Raw genomic sequence first — 8490 nt, forward strand, 5'->3', positions numbered from 1 at the left:
GGGGTCACTTAAGTATACTATCATATCATCAGCAAATAGTGATAATTTGAATTCTTCCTTTCCAATTTCTATCTCTTTGATCTCCTTTTGTTATTGGTACAGTGACAGGCAGGTAGATCAATGGAACAAAATTGAAGACCCAGAAATGAACCCACACACCTCTGGTCACTTGATCTTTGACAAAGGAGCTAAAACCATACAGTGGAAAAAAAGACAGCATTTTCAACAGATGGTGCTGGCTCAATTGGTGGTTAGCATGTAGTAAAATGCAAATGGATCCATTCCTTTCTCCTTGTACAAAGCTCAAGGTCAAGTGGATCAGGGACCTCCACATCAAACCAGATACATTGAAACTAATAGAAAAGAAAGTGAGGAAGAACCTCGAGCAAATAGGCACAGGGGAAAACTTCATGAAGAGAACGCCAATAGCTTCTGCTCTAAGATCAAGAATTGACAAATAGGACCTCATAAAGTTGCAAAGCTTCTGTAAGGTAAAAGACACTGTCAACAGGACAAATCGGCAACCAACAAATTGGGAAAAGATCTTTACCAATCCTATATCTGATAGAGGGCTAATATCCAATATATACAAGGAACTCAAGAAGTTAGACTCCAGAGAACCAAATAACCCTACTAAAAAATGGGGTACAGAACTAAACAAAGAATTCTCAACTGTCAAATACCAAATGGCTGAGAAGCACCTAAAGAAATGTTCAATATCCTTATCATCAGGGAAATGCAAATCAAAACAACCCTGAGATTCCACCTCACACCAGTCAGAATGGCTAGGATCAAAAATTCAGGTGACAGCAGATGCTGGAGAGGATGTGGAGAAAGAAGAACACTCCTTCATTGGTGGTGGGACTGCAAACTGGTACAACCACTCCGAAATCAGTTTGGCAGTTCCTCAGGAAATTGGACATAGTACTATCAGGGGACCCTCCTGAGCATATAACCAGAAGATGCTCTAACATGTATTAAGGACACATGCTCCACTATGTTCATAGCAGCCTTATTTATAATAGGCAGAAACTGGAAACAACTCAGCTGTCCCTCAACAGAAGAATGGACACAGAAATGTGGTGGAGCTACTCAAGGTAGTACTACTCAGCTATTAAAAACAATGAATTTATGAAATTCTTAGGGAAATGGATGAACCTGGAGAATATCATCCTGAGTGAGGTAACCCAATCACAAAAGAACACACATGGAATGTACTCACTGATAAGTGGATATTAGCCCACCAGAATACCCCAAAACAATCCAGAAATCACAAGGAACTCAAGAAGAAGGAAGACCAAAGTGTGGATACTTTGTTCCTTCTTAGAAGGAGGAACAAAATACCCATGGAAGGAGTTGCAGAGACTAACTATGGAGCAGAAACTGAAGGAAGGACAATCCAGAGACTGCTCCACCTGGGAATACTTCCCATATTCAATCATCAAATCCAGACATTATTGTGGATGCCAGCAAGTGTTGGATGACAGGAGTCTGATATAGCTCTCTCCTGAGAGGCTCTGACACTGCCTGACTAATACAGAAGTATAGGCTCACAGCCATCCATTGAACTGAGTACAGGGTCCCCAATGAAGGAGCTAGAGAATGTAACCAAGGACCTGAAAGGTTTGTAGCCTCTTAGGACAAACATCAAATATGAACTAACTAGTACCCTCAGATCTTTCAGGGACTAAATCACCAACCAAAGAGTATACATGGTGGGAGTCATGGCTCCAGCTGCATATGTAGGAGAGGATGGCCTTGTTGGTCATTAATGGGAGGAGAGGACCTTGGTCTTGTGAAGGTTCTAGCCCCAGTGTATGGGAATGCCAGGGCCAGGAATTGGGAGAGGGTGGGTTGATGAGCAGGTGGAGGGGGGAGGGAACAGGGTTTTTTTTTTCTTTATTTTTTTCAGAGTGGAAACTGGAAAAGGAGTTATCACTTGAAATGTAAATTTAAAAAAATCTAATAAAAAAGTGTAAAAAGGGAAACCTGAATACAACTTCAAGAATTTTGGTTAGGGAGAGTCTCTCTATTTAGGTCTTAAAGTTTAGGAATAAAAGAAAAATTGCTAAATTTGACTATACATTGCTCTGCCCCAATCCCTCTTGAGGAAAATCATTGGATAAGTCAAAAGATATATGACCAGTTAGAGAGTTATATTTGCAATGTAGACCATAGACAAAAAGTCAATTTGCTTGACATACAAAGTGCCCCATTAGAGCCCGGAATTGCTCTGATGTAGAAGGTACTTTGAGCAGCATCCTACAAAGGACACACATTGTGGCAAGATATCAGCATAGTGAGAAACTGGTTTATACCAGCAACTAGATAAGCTTTGAGAAGGATCTTACCTCAGTTGGATATTTAAATGATAGTGGCCTGGACTGACACCTCAATTGTCGCTGCATGGGGGATCCTGTGCTGTCACATGTCACACTTCAATCTCTTGAGACTTCCTAAAATAGAAGCTCCTCCTAGCTCAAGTATGCCTTATTTCCTCATCCAGAGAAATTGTTTGGTATCAAAGGCATATTAAATTTTTACATTTTATGGCAACTGGCTGTCTTAGTTAGGGTTCTCATTGCAGGAATAGAACATCAGGACCAAAATGCATGTTGGGTAGAAAAGGACTTGTTTGGCTTACACTCTCATATTGCTGTCAATTATTGAAGGAAGTCAGGTCAGGAATTCAAACACAGTAGAAGCTGATGGAGAAGACATGGAGGAGTGCTGCTTACTGGTTTGTTTCCCATAGCTTGCTCATTTTTTTCTTTTATAGACCACTGGACCACAGCTCAGGGATAGCACTACCCACAATGGGCTAGCCCCTCCCACATTGATCACCAATTGAGAAAATGCCTTACACCTGGATCTCATGGAGGCACTTCCTCAACTGAGGCTTCTTCCTCTCTAATGACCCTAGCTTTTGTCAAGTTGGCACATAAAACTAGCCAGTACACTGTCTAAGTGGAAATAAATAATAAAAAAATAATATATCCTTGTATGTTAAATAGGAAAAATAAAAATAATCAACATTTATTTATTGAAAAGTGAAAGTAGTAGAGAAAAAAACCAAGGTGTAGGCATTTGAAAAAATTATGATAAAGTGGATTCAAACCATGTAACCTTACCATCTCATAAATATCTTTGTATCTGGCACTCAAGTATTCAAATATGCTTTGCAGTGTAGTCTTAGCCTTATGGATGCACAGTATGACTCTGTACAGATATTTACCAGGATTCATCACTTCTAGGTCACTTTATAGCCTGAAAAATATATGTTTCTGGTGAGATTTTTACTTTAAATTCTAAACCACTCTAAGCTTTCAACCTTAAATTAAAATAATTTAATTAGCTTTAAATAATCATGGAACTACCTCACAAAAAGTCATCACTTTCTTTGATGCATGCTCCAGTCAAGAAAATTAACAGGTTATAAACATGATCCCAGGTAATAAGCATCGATATCCCATGTATTAGCTTTCAGAACTTGCTAGTCCTCTCAGTTGTTTGGAAAGGTTGGCTAGATGGCATGATAATAATTGCACAATTTGGCATTTTGGAAGAATCAGAGAGATTTTCTTGTTTAACCCTCAGAGAATTTATATCATGTTACATGAAGAAGCACAGTGCCAGTGTCAAGTAGCACACTTTTAAAATTTCATAACATACTTCACAGTAGTATTGGCTTCATATTTTTAATAGCACAGGCATTGTCAATCCAGGTAAGTCAATAGCTGTGTGTGTCAGGGGGGAGTTGTCTCTATTTTGTTTTTCTTTTTTTTCCCCTTGCATTATTCACTCCTTTCACAAACAGAGACTCCTACCATAACTATCACAAAGGTTAAATTTCTGTCATACATGATCTTCCAACCTGTCTACGGGTGCTGACAACAGTAAGAGCATGGGCATACTCAGTCACAGATTTTTACCAGTTTTACTTGAAGGTTGTCCCTTTAATAATCCTGGAAAGAAGGGTCAGATGAGCATTGGCATGGCTACTAGGCACTTTTATTTATGAACACTTCTGGAATGCAGTGAGTAGGAGGGCAAAACATGGCCTGCTGGTGATCCATGGACACTTGCTCAGTGCCCAAGAGAAACACACCATGGTCCAAATCCAAGGCTTTGCCATAAAAGGAGGGGCATTACAAGGTGTAAAGAACTGCGTTTGCAACATGAATAATTTAACTCATCGCTTCAGTTCTGGGAAATTGAAATGTTGATTCGTTCAGTTATTTTTCTGTTGGTTCTTCAGACCTTCGTTTGGTGAACTTTTCTTAGGAAGGTCATATGAAAGAAAAATTCAGGCATCACTGTTGTCCTCATGTGACATGAACACCTACAAAACCCTGCTGAATGACTCTTCATTTAGGCTCAGTGGAAACAGAAGACTCACAGAGGGACAAGAGTCCATTTAGAGTCACTCACATGTTAGACTGTGGGCAGTTCAGTGGCTGCAGGAGGCTCAGGTTAATTGATGCTAATGATCCACCGAATGGCTTTCTGCAATCATCAATAGCTCAGGCTATATCTAAACACATTGGGCTGAAATAACTTGACATATGTTGACAAGAAAACAAGAAGCAGTTCAGAGATTTTTCAGGACGGAGGCTGCAGTGGCTGCCATGAAGCTGGAGGTCTATGGTCTGCTCTGGTTGTCGGGAAAGAGACCAGGAAGTGGGAAGACCATCAAGGAGGCAGGAATGAAACACATCTGACATTTCAATGAGTTAGACAAGTGAATTAAATCTGGGCAGGCAGCACAGATGTGAAATTGGAGCCCTAGAAAAAGAGGAAATAGAACATAAGGTTTTTGTTACACGTGCGATTAAATCTCATGAGTCCATGGAGAGGAAAATTGAGATGCCGGAGAAACAAATGATGCTTTAAAAACTGAAGTGTGCCGACTGAAGCAGAGGCTGAAGATCCCCGTGGGAGATAAAGCAGCCTTACGGATGTCACCCCGAGCTAACTATGAAGATAAGCTGGAACTTTCCACTGCTGAAGAATGTATAAGCATCGACCTTGCTTAGAGCCGCGTGCGGCCAATATTCCTGCTAATACGAGATACGGATGGATTGTGGGTGAAGAGATGCTCAATCAGCCCGTCAAATCCTTATCTTGAAGGGGCCCCACTTTATTTAGGAACAAAGGCAGATACCTGTTTTTACATACTACACCTTTTCCTTTGTTTTCTTAGATCTTGACTGTTTGCTTTTGGCTTACATCTTTATCTCGTTGCTCATTTACAAGTATCTCTTACTTGAATCTTATGTCCAAAGTTATTGGAGCAATTGAGTAGTGAGGGTTTGTGCAATTGTGTTTATAAATATTCACATATAGGTGTATTAAAGCTAACTCTTAGTCAAATAGTACTCTGTACTTGAAAATTCAAAATTTCAAAAGATAGTGGACTCAGGTGTAAAAGCTTCTTATAGTCATTTGATCTTTTAAAAGCTGAAAACAGGTTTAGAACTTTATACACTTTATTAATTATTCACCAGGCAACTGGCATTCCTGTCTGTGTCCTGTGTGTGTCTGTGCACAGGCAATAGTATTGGTGGATGTAGAGAGCCAAATCCTTGGGACAGACAGGCAGCTCCTGATTGATATTTTTAAGTCAATTTCTTGTCTGTGCAATGCCTATTGATGAACACTTACATCCCAAGCTCCTTCCTTGATTAGATAATGCTGGTTGAGAGGCCCCAGTGTAGATTCATCCATAATCCATAAAACAAAGCTGCAAATGAATGTGGTGCCCTCCATGCTTCTATTGAATGTACTCCAATGTCTTTCCAGGTCTCTCTTGGTCTCCTGTCCTCTCCTGTCCTTTCCTGTCCTCTCCTGTCCTATTCTATCTTCTCCCTCCTTTCTTCCCTTTCACTCACCCCCACCATACTCTTTCTTACTTTCCTTATCATTGTAGAACAGAATTTGAGAACAGTTACTCTACGAAACTTTCTCCCATTTTGAACGTTTTTTTCCATGCTGTTCAGTGTGACAGCCACTTGCCACCCATGGCTTTAGAGTACTTGAAACATGGTTAGTAGGCCTGAAAATCTGTGTATTTAATTTTGTCTTGTCTTAATTAATATGTGAACAGCCGTGTGTAGTTTTTTCCAGCTTGTTTCATATGTGGCCTTGAGAATGGGAGGTGGTTTTGGTTAGGTTTGTAGAAAGGTACTCTTTTATGGCAGAGTTTTCTTCATGTGGGTTTCTTTATTACAGTAGATAGAGATTGCGGAATGAATTATGTAGAATGTTATTTTACAGCTCCTTCTCTTATATTGTGCTTCCAAATCTAGCCTAGCGTAGGAACTAACACTCAAAATGAGTTCAGAAGTCAGTGTAAACACAGCATATGCTGTTGGGTTTTTGCTAAAGAGCACAATTGAACTGATAATTCCAGCAGGTTACTACTTCTGATTTAGAACATAGGTTTAGTTTACAGAAATGGCTTTGGGATTCACTGTTTTGTGTGTGTGTGTGTGTGTGTGTGTGTGTGTGTGTGTGTGTGTGTACTTTTTAAAAGATACTTACTAATGGGTAAACTTGAAACATGGTAATATTCTTCAGTGGGGGCTAGGGAGCATCTGGAGAACTCGCATTCACAGAGAGGAAGGTGCTAGTAAGTAAGGTTAGACTCTGTTACACAGCAGTGCTGCAGCTTCACAACACAGTGCCTGAGACTGATTACAAATCAACTTTTCTGAGAGATTCTGTAGGCTCAGAGATTTTGGAATTCCAATTATTTGAGTAAAATAATTATAAAAAACCTTCAGTGGTCTGATCAGTGGGATGATGTGATTCCATCTACTATGAATTGGGTTGAATAAATTATACATATATTTATCCAGTACACAGAAATCTTAGCAGTTTACCAGGGTCATATGTTCTTCTCATGATTAACAATTTTACCCTCTAAATAGGCAGCGATGAATCCCCTTTTTTCTTTTTTCCATGGCACTCTTCTGCAAAATGCTCAGCATAAGGGAAATGATGTTGGGTTTCTCTTAATTAGCTTTTATAAGAAGAAATAGAATCCTATTAGATCTTTTGTGTGGTTATTTTCAAATCTCAAGGGACAGAGATTTAGTAACATTTTGGTTTTTCAACATAGTATTTTCTAGCTTTGTTCCTTAATTATAATTGTGATCAATAAGCGTGTACTAAAATGGCAGAGTAATGACATTAGTTCTTCATCAGAAAAGAATCAGAACTATATGCCTGTGCCTGTGAATTTCTATTTAAAATCACCATCATTAGCATTTTTCTATACCCATGGGCTAGCTACCAGGAAAGCCCTAACTCTTCAAGTCAGATGTAACACTGTAGTGATCTGTCTAAATATTTTCATTGGATATATCAATGGAAAAATCTGTAGAAAGAATTCTGAAAGCATGTAGGAGGAATAAGGGCGAACTTATCCTGGTTCACATTTTGCTACAGGATCTTCATGAAACCAAGGATATAGGGAAAGAGACTCAGTTTATTTCAGTATTATTTCTCCAGAATTAACTAGTTGGGTGAGTCACTCTTTACAATTTCATTGGAGCTTGGCATAAGATTCTCTTTTCCATTCTTTCATTTCCCTTCCCTTCTTCTTCTTCCCTTCCCTCCTCCTTCCTTTCTTCTCCAATCATTCTGTCTGTACTGGCTGGTTTTGTATATCAACTTGACACAGGCTGGAGTTATCACAGAGAAGGGAGTTTCAGTTGGGGAAGTGCCTCCATGAGATCCAGCTGTGGGGCATTTTCTCAATTGCCCCTTGTGGATGGTGCCATCCCTGGGCTGGAAGTCTTGGGTTCTATAAGAGAGCAGGCTGAGCAAGCCAAGAGAAGCAAGCCAGTAAGAAACATCCCTCCATGGTCTCTGCATCAGCTCCTGCTTTGTGACCTGCTTAAGTTCCAGTCCTGACTTCCTTTGTGATAACAGCAATGTGGAAGTAAGCCAAATAAACCCTTTCCTCCCCAACTTGCTTCTTGGTCATGAGGTTTGTGCAGGAATAGAAAACCTGACTAAGACAAATTGGTACCAGCATAGTGGGGTATTCCTGTGACAACCTGACCATGTTTTGGGGAGGACTGTGGAAGGACTTTGGAACTTTGAGCTAGAAGAGACATTGGTTGTTAAGAGCTCTATGGGATGTTGTATAGGAGCTTGGAAGATCATGTTGAGCACAGTGTAGAGGATGGAGGCCTGGTTGTGAAATTTCAGAGGGAAGATTAAAGACTCTTATCAGGGCCATCTTGTTTTGATTGTGAAGATTCTGTGGTTCTGGTTAGCTGGGGCTGAAGTATCAGCTGTGACTAACAAGATACCAGAACTACTAAAGTAAAAATTTTGCATTACTGGGACTATTGATGCTGGTTAGCTGGAGCTAAGAAATTAGCGGTGATTCAGAAGAGACCAGCATCATTGAGGTGACATCTTCTGAGAAGTGTTTTCTGAGAGCACAAAGAGGCTGTGTTCCAGAGATAGCCAAGG

Source organism: Mastomys coucha, unplaced genomic scaffold, assembly GCF_008632895.1.
Source record: "Mastomys coucha isolate ucsf_1 unplaced genomic scaffold, UCSF_Mcou_1 pScaffold15, whole genome shotgun sequence".
Lineage (NCBI taxonomy): Eukaryota > Metazoa > Chordata > Mammalia > Rodentia > Muridae > Mastomys > Mastomys coucha.